The 19,025-nt window shown below is 30.3% G+C and overlaps 1 long non-coding RNA gene across 1 annotated transcript; it reads left to right on the top strand.

The window, feature by feature from the left end:
• Positions 1–3,485: 3,485 nt before the first annotated feature.
• On the top strand, positions 3,486–4,883 carry LOC147816434 (uncharacterized). Its single transcript, XR_015434542.1, has 2 exons — positions 3,486–3,885; positions 4,739–4,883. It is a non-coding gene; the product is annotated as an uncharacterized LOC147816434 (long non-coding RNA).
• Positions 4,884–19,025: the final 14,142 nt, after the last annotated feature.

The raw sequence follows: 19,025 nt of genomic DNA, 5'->3' as shown, positions 1-19,025 counted from the left end.
ACTGCGTTTCTATTTGAAGCTCATGAACTTATATACAATTAAATAAAGAACAAGAAATGATGTCATAGAAGCTTCTAGAAACTTTTAGAAGTTATTTAAATAATAAATAAAAATCTTAAATAGCATATATATACATATTCACCTTTTCTTCCATCTGCGCGGATAGAATTCTGAACCTTTCCTTCTCAAAGGGGACGACTTGCACCTCTCGGCTACTCGGACATACGTCAATATATAACATATTTTACAATACTAAAAATCCTGATGATTGTGCATAAACACTTACTTTAATTTTCATTTGTCATTCATATGCAAGCTGGGTGTAATTTCCAAACTGATCTTACTAACCCGAAGAATTAAATCGCATAAGAGAAAAGACAAATAAAATCGTAAACTAGGTTGCAGTGCGTGGGATGTTTTGCAAAAGTCATTCTTTAATAAATATTTAAATATTTTTAAAGACCTTGTCCAAAAGTAAGTCAAAAATATATAAAGGTTAGGGGTCGGAAAAAAACGGAATCTCAATCAAAACCTTACGAAAAGTACTAAAGAAGACGCAGTTGAAAATATCAAAACCTAATTCATCGCTGGTAGAACAGTGAAAATGAAACTGGTTTGAATGGATTTCATTCAGTATTTCTCACTATTAATTCATCAGATTTCCCTAACGTTTTTTTTTCCTGACTTATGACCCCCTAATGGGTAAATATTTTCCCTAAACCTTTAGGGGACAGATAGTACGATTGTTGTACCCTAAAAATAATTTCATTTTAAGACGGTTTCGGTACAGCATTTGTACCCCACATTTCTTTCCCTTTCACTGTCAAACTTACTCTTCATCTCTGGATGATAAGTGGTTTAATTTCTGACAGTGATTCTACAAACATACAATAAGGGAGGCATTTCAGTACACCCTGTATACTAAAGAATGCTTGATAAATTAACTTAAAAAACAATCGACGCTGCACTACAAAATCGTTCGTTTGTCTTTATTGTCCTTTCAAAATTTAACATAAGTGGGAAATTTAAAAAAAAAATTCTATTAATTATTTATTATGAAAAACGTGTAAATAGATAAAAAAAAAAAGAAATTAAATAACATTGCGTTATAAAAAAGCAATATTTCAATCTGGGAGAAATTTTTGCTTTCCATAATACTTATTAGTAAATTTTAATTCTCTTTCAACTGTTTTTGACATTTGCATGGAAAGAAAAGTTGCATATTTGTAATGGAAAGAAAAGTTGCATAAAGCAAATATATGAATAAACATACTAATGTAAAATAAAATATATATACCATTCAGTATCATAGAAAAAACCTCTAAACGTGTTTTTTTTTTTCAATTTTATTCTAGATCACAAAAAGATTATTTCATAAAATGTTTTATGCTTGCGCCGTTCAGATGGATATTTATAAAATGAGGACGAAATTAAAAAATAGAGAAACAACGATGAAAGGGATTACCATATATGCAAATGCGTTTTTTCATACTTTTAACATTGGCTTTTCTCTTACTATGTATGGCTTAGATATGCAAATTCAAACTATGGCTCCAAAGCACGCTTTTAAAAGCACTGATGTCTTTGAAAAGGCAGAAATATAATTGCTTTTCATGCATCATTTTTGAGAGAAGTTGAAGAAAGCAAGACTTAATTATGTTTTCAGAAATGTTTTTTTTCCTTTTGAAAAGGATTATAAAATGTATGTCGTAAATTAATTACACAGAGTATTTCACGGACATGGATTTTTCTTCTGGATTAAGAGATTTCTTGGAGTGTAATAAATAATGCTGGTTGAAATGATTGCAGAGTTTACTGACACAAAAGACAAAATCATTTATTCCGAGATAAATGTTCGCAATATAATAGCTCAAATAGTGTTCAAAACTTAGTGTGAGGAAGGGGGAGTGGAAAGACCACTGGTCAGTTTCTGCGTCGTGGTTTCTGTATTTCCCTAAAGAAAGTAAACCTTTCATGATGTTTAGAATTTCGAACATGCTCTTCATGCATCCCAAAACATTTGAAGGAGTACTTTATGTGATTTAAGAGCAGCTTTTGCTTAGTGAATCATAGGAATTTTTAAACCTAATAGTAAAGCGTTCCCTCTTTATTTTTTTAAGGAAAAGAAAAAAGAACTAAGTTAACTAATTTTGAAACTATTTATTCTGTAAAATTGAAATTTCAGAATCAGGAGCTAAAGTACCTTAGACCTGAATTTTATAAAAATTTCCATTGCTAAACGTTAGCAAAATTCTAAACATATAAGAAGGAATAATTTTTATATGCTATTTATTGCTTTCTATATCAAGCGATTATTCAGTTTGTATTTGGTTAAAGATATTTCTACTATTTTGGCTAAATTATTAAATGGTTTTGTTATTAACTAGGAATGTACCAGGTACCTGTTAATGACCCTGTACCTGGCCAACCTGGCCAGATGTTTTTTATTACCCGGTTATTACCTTAACATGGTTTTTAGTTTCAAAACCCTGCCAATTTTACTGGGTATGCATGCAATGTATCAATTTCTTAATAATCAAACTAGAATAATTAGTTAAGGCGTGAAACATTTTATTCTTGTGTGGAATTCGGGTAAAATTTGATACAATGGACACCTATGGAACTTAGAAATATATGTTCACTATAGAAAGGAATTCACTTAGGAGAAAGTCATGCAAATTCAGATATCAAATGCTGGAAAATATTTCAACTAAATTAATATGATAGTCAAATATATGGAAAGTTAAAAATTAATAAGTATATTGATGCTTAAATTTAATACATAAAATCATTGCAAGTACTGTGCTTTAAAAAAATGGACCACTCTGAATAACATTTGATCTAATGATCGGATCTTCCTGTTTCAGAACTCATTCAGAAAAGTTCGAGGAGATGACCGCAAATACACTAACAAATTAGTGCAGACGATATTTTGAATTATGAAACCGTTTGGTGAGGAGAGCGATTAAAAATTTTGCACCCCATAATGTTAATTTTACATTTTGCGTAGTTCGCTATATCTCAAGAATTTTTAAGCGACTTCAAACATTTTTGCACACAATTACTAAATTCGTTTATCCTAAGATAATTTCATGCAAAAAATAACTCTTAGTAAATATTAATTATTTTTTCATAATTTTAGGCATTGTACAATACAATTTTCTGTATCATTCAAAAGAATTTAATTTTAAATGGCAAAATACAAAATTTGAGCAAAATCGATCAAACAGTTCCTGAGAAATTGAATTTCAAAAAAGTCGGATTCGATTTCTCAAGAACTACTTGATCGATTTTGCTCAAATTTTGTATTTTGCCATTTAAAATTAAATTGCTTAAAAGGACGCAGAAAATTTGAATTAAACTATTGGATCCATATTTCCCAGATTTCGGTTCCATTAATTTTTTGGGTTAGAAATCGGAATCCTTCGAAAAAAATATGTTTATTCAGAGAAATTACGTATTTGTGTCTGATTTCGTAACTTATGGCTATATCACACGAGAGAAAATATGTGCAACTGCAAGTGTAAGTGCAACTGTAAGTGAAATTTCTCCAAAAATTGCTCGTGTGATATAGAAATCACGGTTGCACGAAATATCTGCAACCGTTCAGGCAATTTCTTTCATGAACCAATCAGATCGTTTGCTTTTATGACGTTTCAATTTTATGTGATGACGTATACAAATGTAAATAAAAATGGCGGCGACGTTGGTGAAGAGGATGATCGGATGAAATTTTTTTATAGACGAAACGGAATAGTTTTTTAGTTTAATAATAACATTTTCTTTAAAATCAAAGCATTAAAAATACTTTCACACGATGAAATAACCATCTCAATGCAGTTGATGTATTACCATAACAGGAACCTGCACATCATTTTAGTATCGGTGAGTATAGTACACTATTTCTGGATAAATTTTCTTTTAAAATATTTATTTATTTTAAGCTAATAAAATTAAAACTTATTATAATTTGTTCCGATCAAAGTTTTAATTACTTTAAATAGAAATAATTTCTATTTTTATATATGTAAAGATTTATACTGGCGAAAAGCTTTACTTTGAAATATTCGCCAAGCAACTCGCCAAACTTTGTTACATTATTATAACATAAAATATAATAATGATTATATTTCTTTATTTTCAAATTTTAAACTTTATTTCTGTTGATTGTAAAAGCATGTGTCCGATTATTTGAAATTTTTTTATTATTATAATTATTTGTGAATTAATTATTTTATTCTTCCCTAAGAATTCTTTTAATGTTTGAAAATCTAAAATGCAAATTTCCAATCTCCTTGTCTGTTTCTACATTCATACCCTCAATTCTTTGTTTTTTGTGTGTGTGATGATTTACTAATGATACTTTACTTTTTCTTTATACTTCACATTTATCTCTTGATACTTAGCTTTTCTACAATGACAGTATGTAAGTGTACCTTACTAATTTTTCAATATACATAAATTTTTAATAGTCTTCGATCATAAATACAATCTATTTTTCTTAAAACAAATTTCAATCCAAACATAAGAACTACAAAACCAAATATACCTGCCATCTTTCATTAGTGTATAGAATAATCTTAGAACTCTAATCAAAATATCTGTCTAACTTAAAATAAGTTTAAAGGGGATACCTAAGGACTTAAATGATTTCAAATTAATGGTATTTAATCTCTCTTATTTTAATAATGTGTTGATAAAATTTTATCATAAAAGTGATTTCTTTCTTTTATTTTAGATATTTCGTATAATCCTGTAAGGTTTGTCTGGTGAAGAAGGAAAGAGATGCAATACTGTTTTTATGAAAGAAATTAAAAAATAAGAAATGAAAATGAATAATGTTCTAAATGTTTCACTTGACAATAAATGTTTTGTTTTTTAAATTGATTCTTGTATTATTTAAAATGCAAAACAAAACATGTAAAAGTCTGTAACAAAATAATATGATACATAAAAAGTATGTTCTTAATAAAATATTGTTTTTTTTTCATAGTTATAAATAAATTTTAATTTATATACTGTATATTACAATAAATTTGTCCTAAAATAAATCCTATAATTTTTAATTAAATTATCTCATATCAATAAAGAATGTTTTAAATTTTACAATAATAAATTGTAAGTATGACATTGAAAATCCGCTTATATTTAAAAAACAATTTTACTAAGAAATTGGAAAAAATAATTTTCATAAAAGTGATACTCCTGATATGCAGTGCGTAAATGAATAAAATTGATGATCCCTTAAAAACTAAACTAAACTCAGCGAAACAGCCCACAGAGGGCCAAGGCCTTCTGTGCCCATCTCAGTTTTCTTGACCTTTGGGCTCTGGGATGCAGGAGCATTTGTTCCGGTTAGGTAGTCAGCCATACGTGAAACCCCCAGTGTTTAGCTCCCAAGTATGCTTGGTACTCATTTATCGACCCACTGAAGGAATGAAAGGGTGAGTCAACCTTGCTCGGCCCGAGGATCGAACCAGGGACCTGTGGCACGACAGCGCGAAGAGCTACCGCTCAGCCACCGGGCGTGATGATTCCTTAATGCAATGTAAATTAATTTGATGACAATAAAATTCTGACACATTGTAGTATAGACATTAGTAGTATAGACATTAGTAGTATAGACATTATTTATTATGTATTTTTTAGACTAAATTAAAAAAATAGAATTGATTTGATAGAACTAATAGTTTTGATGTTATAAATATTTTATGAGCAAAAAGAAAGTGAAAAATTGTATATTTCATACATTAAACCCTCATTTCTTCTAAAGAATTATTTCAAAGGACTATGTTTTTCAATTAAGCTTAAAAAATTAAATTTGAAGAAATGCCTTACTTGTTTAGATAGCAATGTCAGTTGCATAAAATGGTATAAGTCATAAAATTGTCCTTTCTACACATGAAACTTTTATAAATTTTCGAGTAGCTAAACTATTAAATCAGACAGCTTGTTTTAATTCTCATTCGATTTAGCGTATACATAGATAACGATACCGCACTTGCCTAGCTAGCATGTTAGATAGTAAATATATATAAATAAACTATGCTTTTACAGGGTGCGGAGCCAAATTCAACAAAAAATAAGCAACTTTTAAGAACATTTTAGGCACTCAAAAAGAATTTTTAAGCACTATGTAAATTGACAAAATGCAAAATAAATCTCAGACTTCACATGATCATGATAAAATAACTAGAATTTGACAAAGAACTCTTTTCTTGATTATATTAGCCATTAAAAAATGATCAAGAGATTTTTCGGTTCGATTTCAGAGGGTGAAAAACAAAGCCTGAAATTGAGAATATCTTGCAAAATACAGCAGAGTTGCACATGAGAAAGCAATAGGATCTCACCGAACCCAGCTCACTAGACGCACATGCGGACTCGCAAGTACTTCACCAAACCTGTAAAATGATTGGCGCTTTCATACGCTATGGACTGACGGTACGCTGAAAATCGGGGTTGAATGAATTCTGAAAACGTGAAATAGAAAAATGTGAAAAACACGTTTTTACATAATACGTGGCGAAAATCGACCTCAAGGCCTGGTTTTTTAGAACTAAGCCTTATCTGGGCGTCAGCGGAAAGTTGACGTAGAGCTGACGCCAAAAAAATACTTTTTTGTTAGCTCAGCGTGAGCAGTTGGTCCAACGCAGACATTATCTCTCATTGCGCATGCGTTAATAACGTAAACAAATATTTATTTTGAATTTATATTGATTTTGTTATTGTCGACCAGTGTTTTAGAGAGCAAATAATGACTTTGTCCAAGAAAAAACACATTATAGCTGAGCTAAATGAAGAGTGCTATGTTTAATGAAGAAGCTATGTTTAATGTCAAAATCAAAATCTTGGCTGATTTCAATGTGCTGTTGGATGTTGCTTCTTGTTGCTTGTTGGATGTTGCCATTGCTTCTGTGGTTAACGTCACGTTGTAATTCAACTGCAGTTGAGTTGGACGGCAATTGTAGTTCAAGATGAGCGTTCGATGACGTATACTATCAAACTCACAAATGGACCAATCAAAGGTTAGCGCTGATTTCCAGCTGACGGCGTCCTGTCCTAAGAAACCAGGCCTTATTAGAGTTTCACTTAAGGTCTGGTTTCTTAGGACAAGCGCCTTATCTGAGCGTCAGCGGGACGTTAACGTCCCGCTGACGCCAGCAAAATACTGGTTTGTTAGCTCAAGGCCTGGTTTCTTAGAACTAGCGTCTTATCTGGGCGTCAGCGGAAAGTTGACGTAGAGCTGACGCCAAAAAAATACTTTTTTGTTAGCTCAGCGTGAGCAGTCGGTCCAACGCAGACATTATCGCTCATTGCGCATGCGTTAATAACGTAAACAAATATTTATTTTGAATTTGTATTGATTTTGTTATTGTCGACCAGTGTTTTAGAGAACAAATAATGACTTTGTCCAAGAAAAAACACATTATAGCTGAGTTAAATGAGGAGTGCTATGTTTAATAAGAAGCTATGTTTAATGTCAAAATCAAAATCTTGGCTGATTTCAATGTGCTGTTGGATGTTGTCCGCCATTGCTTCTGTGGTTAACGTCACGTTGTAATCCAACTGCAGTTGAGTTGGACGGCAATTGTAGTTCCAGATGAGCGTTCGATGACGTATACTATCAAACTCACAAATGGACCAATCAGAGGTTAGCGCTGATTTCCAGCTGACGGCGTCCTGTCCTAAGAAACCAGGCCTTTACACTTGCAGTTGCACTTATTTTTCTCTCGTGTGATAGAGGCATTAAAATATCATATGCACTTATAAATTACATATTTGAGGTCACCCTCTTGAGCTATAAGATTGAGTACCAGAACGTGAAAGTTCGATTATTAGATCAAGAGTTATTCAGGATGTTCCGTTTTTTTTCCGCACTGCACAAACACATTAATTTTTTTTAATTTGAATTTGTAGGCGGAGTATTTTACAGAAGCTTAATGGACAACAATTTCAAAACAAACATAAATTTTTTTTTAATGATGTCATTAATTATTCAAATTCTTTAACTAATTTAGACATCATTGAAGTATCAGAAAAAATTTCTCAAAATTAATTTCAAAAACTGTAAAGTTAAAAACATTTTTTTAGCTATATGCGAACAGAAAATTTCCTTGGAGCTGTATCTTGTAAAATATTTGCTCAAAAGAAAATTATGCTTTTTTTTGAAAATTTTTTGCATGCATGTAATGATACCCGGAACTGGGGCCCTATTACCAGCTTCACGGAATCTGATTCCGATCGAAATGAAACTCTCGTGACGTCATAAATCCGTGAATGTCAGTTAAGTCGTATTACGAGCTCTTGATTCCGCTCGGAACTAAATTCCGATGCGAAATTATTACGAATCCCATTCCGGCAGGATTAAGAGTAAGCGAAATCTAGATTCCGATGAGAGTTTGTATATTTCAGTGAACAAAATGGCGCTGTTTTCCGTCATACAGCCAGCTATTGCTGAAGAGAGTGATCGAAACACTATTAAGAGAAAGATCTATCGGCTTAAAAGATTTTGGGTATTCCAATATCCCGACAACAAAATTTAGAAATTAATTTAGATTGGAAATTAGTTTTTTTTTTAAATGGTGTTACTCATAGGCGAAATTCAGTAGTGGAAATGAATAATATCGGGTTGTGGAAATTAATAACAAAAGCCACATAAAAAAAATATGTACAAAAAACAATAGAATCTTAGCTAAAAAAAGGAATTACCAAAGTTAGCTATTAGAATTTCCTATATTGTTTGAAATATGCATGTGTGAAGATTTTACTATCGACTGCGTTATCCTTCAACTATCTTATGGTACTTGAAGATGGATGCAAGTTAACATGTTTTATATAGTAGTGATTTGGTATTTAATATTTATAGTGGTAATTACGCCAGATATGCCGGTAAGGCTTCTTTTATTTTAATCTGGATTGTTTTCTAGGTATTCCACAATCATTGTTTGCAGGCGAATATTAATTTTTGTATGTGAAGCCATTTGAAAATACTACGTTGTAATTTCACTCTACACTACTCTCTGTACTTCAAATAAACACAAACTTGGCTTTTAGAACACAAAATTGTTGAAAATGTTTGAATTTTTAATCTTTCAGTTCTAAGTTAATGCGATTTTAACTCGCATAGAAGTAGAGAATACAAACATATCGTTGCCAGATTAATAAATTAGAATTATAATAATTTTCTAATTGGTCAAAGTTAGCCCCGCCTACAAACTTCAATTTCACCGGAATCGTACGGAATGGTGATTTCGATTCCGGATTCCGATATGCTCATGTTGCGGCACAGTGGGTTTTACGAAATTGGCAATCCGATGAAAGCTAGTTTCCGATCGGAATCGTTTCCGAACGAAATAAATTTTGATGAGTTGGTAATAGGGCCCCAGGTCGGGTATAAAATTTAACTTTTACCAGGTATCCGGAACCTGCAAAATTTTAGGAACCATACGTTTCTATTAGTGACATAAATGTTTTTAATAGTACAATTACAGACAAGAAGTTTAATTTATTTTCATCACTAATTTTTGAATTTTTGATATATAAGAAATCTATTTAAATACTAGAAATTAAAAACAGGCGAAAATTCTAACACTGGATTTAATGCCAATTTTTTCAGAAATATAAAATCTTGTAAGATCTACATGCAATACTGGATTTTGGCTTCAACCTTGGCCCACTTTCTCAAATGTGCCGCGCATTCCGTCATATGACATCTTAATACTAAATACCATTCTCTTTCCTTTTTTTTTCAAAAGTATGAAATTTATCAAGTTAAATACGAGGGTTGCTATTTATATTTCTGGCCTTGGCAACAGTAAGTGTTGCTAGGCGACCGCAGACGATTTTAATCGAAAGTTTGATATTTTTAAACATAAATACAGCAGACGATTTACCATTATAGCTTCATTTGTGTTATTGACAGTAAATTGAAAAGTTCTTCTCCTTCAAAAAATGGAATTGAATCGTGAACATTTTCGTGCCATTATTTTTCATAACTTTCTACGTGGATTGTCAAGACAAGAGTGCTTCGATGAACTTAATTCTTTATTCAGCGATAAAGCGCCATCCTACAACACTGTAAAAAATTGGTATAACGAATTTAATCGTGGTCGATGTTTGATCCAGGACGAATCCCGTGCAGGTCGTCCAAAATCCGTTGTTGTGCCAAAAAAGATCGATGCTGTGCGTGAACCGATAAAGCAAGATCGTCATGTGACATACCGTGAGATAGAGGCGCCTTTGGACATTAGCATGACAAGCATCAATAAAATATTGCATGAACATTTGAGCGTAAAAAAAATTTGTTCGCGTTGGATCCCGCTTAATCTGACAAATGCTCAAAAAAAGGCTCTTGTCGATTGGTGCAAGGAAATGTTGGAAAAATACGTTCAAGGTACATCAAAAGCTGTGTAAACATCTACACAGGTGACGAACCATGGATCTATGCATATGAGTCGGAAACAAAACAGCAATCAACTGTATGGGTCTTCCAAGACGAGGCAAAACCAACAAAAGTTGTTCGAGGAAGAAGCACATCGAAACAAATGATTACCTGTTTCTTCGTCATTAACGGTCATGTGGCAACAGTGGCGTTAGAGCAAGGCAGGACGGTCAATTCTGAATGGTACACGGCCATTTGTTTCCCACAAGTCATCGGAGAAATTCGAAAAAAGTAGAAGAACAGGCGAATCATTCTTCATCATGACAATGAAAGCTCTCACACATCGACTCAAACAAAGGCATTTCTGACGGAGCGAAAGATCGAACTCAATGGTCATCCACCGTACAGCCCTGATTTGGCACCCAATGACTTCTTCTTATTCCCACACATCAAAAATAAATTAACTGGACAACGATTTTCGACCCCCGAAGAAGCGGTTGATGCATTCAAAACGCATGTTTTGGAGTTACCTCAATCGGACTGGAAAAAGTGCTTTGAAAATTGGTTCAAACGCATGCAAAATTGTATTGATCATCATGGAGAATATTTTGAAAAACAATAAAACCAATTTCGATCCTACATATTTGTTTTTTCATTATTAGGCCAGAAATATAAATAGCAACCCTCGTAACGTAATTTTTAGTGTAACATTTAAAATAAATTTAATGCAAATAAATATGCCACTGTTTGTTGGAGGGTTTATTATTGAAGAATAGTAAAGTTTATTGAACAAAGGCGTGTTTTCATTAAGGATTCAAACAGTTTACTTTAAAAATTACGTTTGAAAACCATGGAAATTAAGGAGTTTTCACACTAAGGTCCATTTTTACTGTGTGTTAGTGCGGTAATGGGCCTTACGCTCATTACTAAACTAATGAGTAATTATCGCTCCAAAGACCTCGCGATGCTGTGTGTTCACACAACTTTTCACGTTATTTATACGTATAAACTTAGCAATTTTAAAAAATCGAAGCTTCATTTACATATAATTCAGACTTGAGGTATTACAAAACGCTCAGGTTATCGCTAGTTGTTCCTAATTTAACGTGGTTCAAAAAATTTTAATTTATTTTTCAATTAATTGATAATTTGACTATAATTAAAATAAAGTTGCATGATATTACTTTTATAGAGTTAAATGGAAGCATTCTATTTAAAGTATTTTATAGACTCAGTAATCATTCCATATTTTAATCACGAAAAATAATGACCATGTTATTTAAATGATGAATTATTTAAATTATGAATTATTTAAATGATGAATTATTTAAATAAAATTGAGCAGCATATGCCTTTAAATGAAGTCTTAATTGAAGCTGAAACCATGAATCAGTTCTTACTGATTGATATATCGTTTAACATCATTAACCAACAAAAAATGATTGCTAGCTTCAAACTTAGAATGATTTTTCAGTTATCCAGAGAACAAGAATAAGCATATATTCCATGAGCAAGCATTTTTTAAAAATTTATTTATCAAATATCTTTGAGCTGTGTTCTCTTTCAGAAGACAAATTTTAATATGATGAAAGCACAAGCGTATAATAAATGAAAATCCCATATTCAATTTATTCAATTTTTTGAATGAATAAATATTAAAATCAAACATGAATTCACGTGCATATTCATTTCTCGCAGAATATGATTTCTAGTTTATCAACTTTGTAAAGGCAATATTTTATATAAATATTAGTTGTAAAGCTTTTTGCCACAGTGGGGCACTAAACTCATTTGAGCAAGTGTTGCTATTTTGCCGTGCATTGAAAAAGAAAACGCGTTGCCTTTTTATATGCTCTAATACTAGAGTGAAAACTCTTTACATATTTTCCGTGGTTCAATTCAAGTGCATGGCTAGTTCGCGTGGAAGAAACGGCAAAAAAAAATTAAAAGAAAAAACTATTTTTCAAACTTTTCACACAAATGATCTTAATTGATACATTAGAATGATTTTTAAGATCTTTCATCCACTGTACGAATTTCAGGAAGCTAGCTCAAATGATAGTGGATTTATATGAGCAACTCGTAGACTCATTTTTATAGATAAGCTATTTTTTCAGCTTCAAACAAAAAGTTGTAAGTAAGTATATGGTCTTACATAAACATTATTTATTTGTTCTGAAAGTAATGAGAGAACAGCTTTATTCAAAGAAAAAACAATGGTTAGATGGCTCCATCTATTAATGGGGATAACCGAGTTGCGGTTTATTCCAATGAATAGAAATTCCCCCTTCGAGAGAGCAAATGTTTAGACAAGAGATTGACTATCTGAGTTTTCCCAAAGTAAATTGGCCGTTAGTTAATGCGATTAGGCGTTTGATAAAGGAAAGCCTTCTTACACAAATAACTCTATGTTCGAAAAAGTAATCAATATTATTATACAACTGAAAATCCAAAAAATATTTGAGACAGAGTACGTATTAGATTTATTAGTTAAGATATAAGAGAAAAAATACGAAATATATTTAAAAAAAATTTTCTTATATTTTTACGAAACTTTATTTTCTAATTTGATTCATGTTTTCACTTTTATATTTTTTTCTTTTTCAACTGAATTTTAACTGCTTTGAAGTCCCTTATATTTTGTGAAATGAAAGCAGCTTCCTTGTAAAAACATAATGATTATCAATATATTTCTAGTATTACGTAAGAAATTAAAAATTGTATATTGAATTATTTTCAAATTCTGAGCATAATCTCAAATTCTTTCAAGTTCAAATATCGTATAAAATAAAACGTGATGTGTTAATAAAGCATTTTTTCAAGTAAAACGTCCCAATATGCATGACAAAAAATTAAGGAAAATATGTGGTTACATTAACCTAAAAAGGTTAATCCAAAAAAATAATAATTTCCATGAATTAAAATTCCTGATATCTAAAATTAGTTATAAACGACAATAGTTTCATAATTGTCCAAAACATAGCAGTTGCAAAGGAGAAAAATAATGGAACGGTTGCATCGAACGGTTGGTGACATCGATTTGTTTTTACTATTTTGCGATATTTGAATTAAAGATAGGTTTAAAAAAACTAAAATAAATAGCATTTTAATTTTAAAAAATTTAACTTCACAAAATATTAATTAACTTTACAACACAATAAGATTTACAAAAGTTTTATCATTATTTTATTAGCATATTTTTCATCACTTAAATATTTTTAACTTAAAAAACTTTATATTTTATTAAATTTTCATTTTCTCAATGGAAATTTACTATCTTTACGATAGGATTTCAATGAATGAATCTTTATGTCGATAGAATATTGCAGTATGTAGAGCATTCAAAACCATATAAAAGATCTTTGGCGTATGTCAAAGCAAGATTCAATCATTTTCAGACCGCTAACAGCAGAATTTATCACGATATGTAACCACCAAAGAAAATTCACAATCAATCAAAATTTTCTGACCAGATTAAAATCAAATCTAAATCACTCAAATATTATCTGAAGCCCTTTGCTGGATTCTAATATACTATTTGCAAACATTTTTCGATTGCTGCAAGCAGAATTAATAGCGAAACGCCTGTCAAGTGTATTTAACGTCTGATAATATTCTGAATACTAAGAAAAAGAGTACTATTAAAAGATTATCTTCCTGCTTGACTATAAAGTAAGTTTTCGTCATTTCTTGATTACTACAATTGCAATTTATCACCATATTATCTCATAGTTAATTAATCACTGGTAACAATTTAGACCATTTTGTTAGAAAAACTAGAGTTTTTAAACGTCCTCTACAGTTCGGAACCAGATAAGAAATTAAATGATAATTATTTCCTGACAGCTTTGCCACAATCAGGAATTATCTCCATATTATTAATACGATATAAGTTTAGTCAATTGAAATTTCAGCGACTGTCTGATTAGCTAGAGTACTTAAAATATAAAAAGAGCTCTGCACTAGATGACATCTGAAATTTCACTTCCGGGCCATGACACGTAAATTTTGTAGTTATTTGGATAGAAAAATAATTTATTGACCATCCAAATTGCTACGTTCCGACTTGTTTGTTGTTTAAAAATGAATTGTATAAGATGGTAATGTTAAAGTTCCTTCTATCTAACTTCTTTAGAGAGTTACGACATATAAGTAACATTCTCTGACTGGTCGAGATCCAAAATTAACCGAAATAAGCTTTTCCTCGAAGACTTAACTTGGAGTTATTGAGAAGGTATTCTTATCTGATAGAATCTCAAATTAATGTATAATTCTTTTCTTGCGTTTGAAATTAGTCTTAACTTTTTAAAGTATCTATTATACACAAACACAATGTAAAAAAACTATTAATTTTTGCAATAATTAGATTTTAAAAATTATTATAACTCTAATTATGACTTTTATATATTTATATATGTTTTCCATTCCAAATAAATTGAAATTAAATTCTAAAATTTCAAAGTCTCAATAATAATCAAATTCTCAATAATAATGTAATCAAAGTCTCAATAATAAAATCTCAAGAAATTTTGTCATTTCACGTACTTTAAACATTATACATGTGCATTAACTGTCGATCAAAGTAAGAAGGCAATAAATATTTATTCAAAAGGATTTTATTACTTACTTACTCCTTGGCTCTACAGTCCATGAAGGACATTTATCTGCTTTACCACTCAGCTCAACTTTTTCTTTACCTTAGACTTTATCATCCGAATTTTTGATTTTCATAATTTTCAGATCTCCCACTAATTCATCTAGCTATCTCTTCCTGGGACGTACGCCCTTCCCCACCACTAGTCTTTCCTTATTCTTCGTTGCTTTTTCATCAATAATTCACTCCAGATGGCAGAGACATTGTATTCCTTTTTGTTTCTATTATATTTATTATGTTTTATTTCTTTTCTTTATAAAGCTTACTTAACTCTTAATTACTCCTAATTCTCCTCTCGTTTCCATCCATGATTGGTCCATATATTTTCCTTAGAATCTCTCTTTCAAAGGTAATAAATATTTTTTAGTTCAAGTTTCTGCTTCATATGTGACGAAGGTGGAAGGAGGATTTAGAGCAAATTAAGCATTGAAAAGTAAACCTCTTTCCGGCTGCCATTCTAACCTTTATCACTGGATTTAATTGATAATTTTCAGTGATAATTGAACTAGGATATTAAAAATTATATCACACTTAAAAAACCAAGTTCAATATTTACTGAACTCGAAATTAATCCATTTCCTCTGTCCATAACAATGTATTTAGTTGTTTCTTTGTTGACTAAAAGTCTCAGAGTCCCTCTTTTTCTAAATCTTTATAACTTTCAATTAGATATTTTTCTGTTCTACACATCAAATCCTCATCATCTGCAAATGCAAAAAGTTATAACGATCAGTTTATTCTTGTGCCCTCTCAACAAGAATAAGTTTTTCTTTTTATGTGCTCTAAACAAAAGTTGAAAATTATTGTGGACAGTTCATCACCCCATTCTAACCCTGTATCGATTACAAAGTTTCTTGAGAGCTTTCAGTGTACTTTAGCCTCTGTGATTACAAGTCTTATCATTTTTCCTGATACTTAAAAATCATTTAAGATGTCGCACAGTTTCTAATTTTACAATCATGTTCTTGCTTAAAATCTATAAAAAAAAGTTGATATAAGTTGATGTTTTGATGAAAGAACTTTTCCAGAATATTTCTAGGGCTAAACCTCTGTCAGCAATAGACCTACCAGCTCTGAAATCTCATTAGCAGTCGCCTATTTTTTTCTTTTTTGTTGTATAGGGTTACCATCTATTTGCAATAATTCATGAGGGTACTTTATAAGAAGTGCTCAAAAGCGATATTAGCAGTTTTTACACATCAAGATATCTCCTTTTTATGTATAGGGCAAATATAATTGATCTTTGTTATTTATTTGGCATCAATTTTTTAATCCACACACTGTCAAAATGTTTATGTAAATCCTATTAAGTTTTCACCTCCTTGTTTCAGTAAATTTGCCATAATTGAGTATTTTCCTGCTCACTTTCTATCCTTTAACTTTTTTTAATAGCTTGTTTTATTTTTTCAAAAGTTAAAGGCTCTCCATTATCATCATCAACATTAGATTCGTTTATCTCCTGAACAGCATTTGTTGCATCTTTTTTATTTAGTATCTCTTTAAAATACTCTGCCCCTCTTTCATTTATTTTGTATTATTCATCAAACATTTCTTTTTTTTCAGAAATTTATTCTGGGCAGATATCCTCTTTTAATATTTTTACATTTTAGAATAAATTCGGTGGGTATCCTCTGTCTCAGATAGATTATCCACTTCCTTTGTTCCGCTTAGCTCAAATGCTCTCTTTTTTGACGAAATATTATAGAGATGATCTTCCTTCATAGTGCCCTACATTTCATAAGAAAGTCATACTTTCCCTGGTCAAGAAATTCATATTTTTAATATTGCTCATGGTCATATTTTTTTCAATTATGAGTTTCGAGCAATCATCAACTCACTCATTTCGGGGATTTTCCTCGTTCCCACGTACATCTTTTACTGTTTTCATTTTGTTTCGATATTTTTCCCCCATTTTAATTCGGGCAAATCATCCTAATCGGTTTTCCAATAGTTTTTTCTGTTTCTCACACTTTTTCAATATATATATATATATATATATATATATATATATATATCTGGCAATCTTATTACGAAAATATTTTAAATCATTCTTGAAAATGTTCCCGTTCATGTAAGTTCATTTGAATTCGTTGCTCGCTTTATAGATTTCATTTTATGTGTTGTTCTGTTTTTTCTTTATATTTTATTTTCTGTTTTTTACGTGATATTTATTACTTAATGTGTTCTATTTTATTTTGTTTCAAAATATTTTTCTGATTGTTCCTCACACTATTGTATTGATATATATCCGAGGTAACAATAAATATCAGAGGAAAAAAAACGAGAAGCCGAGAAGAGACGGTATGTTGAAATTGTCCACAATAATTATTTTCGGAAATTAACTTTGTAACTCTGTCTTTTTGAGTTTCTTAAGTTGAGTTACTTACTATTTGCTTAAAATGACTGTTTTCTTTACTTCTGAGCTAATATGTCACTTTCCTGCCATTCAAAATTTGCTGAATTTCTATTTTATTATTTTTTTTCTTGAGCAATTTCCAACAAACTACACTGCTGTCTGTAAGATATTAATAAATGTAACTAAATAATTACACAAAAAAATTAGATTATTTTGAAGACTTTAAATTTGAAGAATTGTCATGTTTCCAAAAAATCACCAGGATATATATACTGGTGGTTTAGATATTATTGATAATGATAAAATTTTAAAAAAAATGCGTCCTTAGATTCTAAGCTAAGGCACTCTTTTCCAACTTCTAAAAATAAGGTTATTTCTAATTTGACAAAAAATCTCTATAAGTTTATTTTAAAGTTATATTACAAACATAATATTCCAATTGATGGTTTTTATGAATGGGGAGAAATATCAATAATTATTTTAAAACTAATTTGAACAACTTCTTTCTAATGAATTTAGCAGCAGTATCACATACGAAAAACTCAACAACAGTAGTGATGATATTATTTATAAAATTAAGACTATCTATAAAAGACTTAATATTAAACTAAATAATAATTAACGTTTATCCTTTTCTTTTTACGAATCCAAAATTCCACAAAGCCGTAACTATATTCAGGTTTATTGCTAGTGGCGTAAATACACGTAGAAAACCTGTAGAAAATCGCACATGTCGAATGTACATGTATTGAAAATCGTTACATGTAGAAAATCGTCATCTACTTTTTGAAAATACTCTTAAGAAAATGCATAATAAAATTAGTAAGCATACTAAAAATAATAACCACCTAAATTGGAATATTAATAATAGCATACTGGTTTTAAAAACACTAGAATGCTTAAATAATGATGTTTTTCTGTAGAGTTTTGATTTCGAAAACTTAGATACTTCCCTTCCAACTAATAAAATTCTTAATGGCCTACTTCGAATTCATGGCTTATTCAATCTTAATGATATTATTGATGAAGTGAACAGGAAATTTCTAGTTTATATTAACCTAAATAACAATTATATTTAATTCAAAAACTATCTTTTTATGCACACTAATGGCATTCCCATGCCAGATAAATTTAATTCTGATGCTTGCAATATTTTTCTTTTTCTCCAAGAGTATAGATTTGTTGAATCATTTGTTAGCATTCCTACTAATTCATTTTTCCCCAGATTTACTGATGATCTTTCGGTTATTAATTTTGAGGATTTTAATATCTTAACTTAGAAAATTTATCCAAGGGAATCAATTCTTAACAAAACTAATATTTGAAATTTTTCAGCTAATTTTCTAGATTTAACTTCTATGAATATTTATACTAATGAAGATCAGAACATTACATTTAAAATAATTGACAAAAAAAATTATTTTAACTCTCCAATTAAAAAAAAAGCATTTATTTCAATTCCAACAAAGCAAATAAGTTTTTTCCAATATTATTACCTATCAGATTCTTAGGTTATTCACGAATAATTCCAATTATAAAGAGTTTTTAAATTAGACTTACAGATTTAAAACAGATTTAATTAACAGTTAATTTCCTTATTCATTTCTTCAATTTCATTTTAAAACATTTTT

This window comes from Parasteatoda tepidariorum, chromosome 1, assembly GCF_982258835.1.
Source record: "Parasteatoda tepidariorum strain Cologne lab strain chromosome 1, Ptep-v5.0, whole genome shotgun sequence".
NCBI classification, from domain to species: Eukaryota; Metazoa; Arthropoda; class Arachnida; order Araneae; family Theridiidae; genus Parasteatoda; species Parasteatoda tepidariorum.
The sequence above is the reverse complement of the archived record's forward strand: the minus strand, read 5'-3'. Positions and strand labels throughout refer to the sequence as shown.